This window comes from Anarrhichthys ocellatus, unplaced genomic scaffold (genome assembly GCF_004355925.1).
Source record: "Anarrhichthys ocellatus isolate YVR2014 unplaced genomic scaffold, GSC_Weel_1.0 scaffold34, whole genome shotgun sequence".
Taxonomy (NCBI): domain Eukaryota; kingdom Metazoa; phylum Chordata; class Actinopteri; order Perciformes; family Anarhichadidae; genus Anarrhichthys; species Anarrhichthys ocellatus.
Window position 1 is genome coordinate 3,845,434 of NW_022280064.1, and position 1,139 is coordinate 3,846,572.

Below are 1,139 nucleotides of genomic sequence, written 5' to 3' on the forward strand. Positions count from 1 at the left end.
TGTGTGTGTGTGTGTGTGTGTGTGTGTGTGTGTGTGTGTGTGTGTGTCTGTGTGTGTGTGTGTGTGTGTGTGTCTGTGTGTGTGTGTCTGTGTCTGTCCTTCTCATATCTCCACAACCGTTCCTCCCATCTACTTCACACTTGGCGTGTAAATCACTGAGGACCCAAGGATGAGCAGTGTGGAAGTTGGTGCAACTTGGTGCAATATTAATAATAATCGTTTGTTGGATAGACAAGCGATAGCGCTCTGTGCAGCATGCGGGGGGGGGGGGGGGGGGGGAGAGCTTCAGCTCTGTGGACTGAGTCACCTTTACAGGCAACAGCTGATTGACTGCAGTTCACTTATCCTGCAGGATGCTGGATGTACTAACGTCCGGACTACCACCAAATGGGCACTCATGCACTCATGTTATGCAAAACAAGAAAAACAGACTGATTGAACTCCCCTGAAGTAGGAAACCCAGGAGTCATGAAATTTTAATAACTGTGAAATCCCCAGAGAGGAACAAACAGATTGAGTAACTTATTGCATGTTCAGTATGTAAAGAGGACAGATGTGTGAAGCGTGCTGTTCTCTCCTCAGCGCTGCTGCAGCGCTCAGTAACGAGGTGAATACTAATTGATTTACTTTTAATTATCCCCCCGTCTTTTTTTCTTCTTCTTTCAATTAAAAAGCTCTGCGGCCCGTCATTACACTGTAATGAGCGTGTCATCTTGTCAACGCCGCAATGGACCCACAATGCAACTCTGCAGAACAAAGCATGCTGTGTGTGCGTGTGTGTGTGTGTGTTGTTACAAGGCCCTACGAGATCAAGATATGACAGCGATACGCTTAAGAGGACCTGCTTACACAATATGGCCGCTCACTGCCGACATACACATTGATACACAGATATGAACACACACACACACACAAACAAATACGTGTTCACACTCAAATCACAGACACACAAAGATACACTTACAAATATTTCATGTCCACACGCACATTCTGCTTTTCTCTTGTTTTTTCCCCTCACTTTCTCTTTATCAATCTCTGCTCTCTCTCTCTCTTTCTCTCTCTCTCTCCTTCTCTCTCTCTCTCTCTCTCTCGCTCTCTTCCTTTCTCTCTCTCTCTCTCTCTCTCTCTCTCTCTCTCTC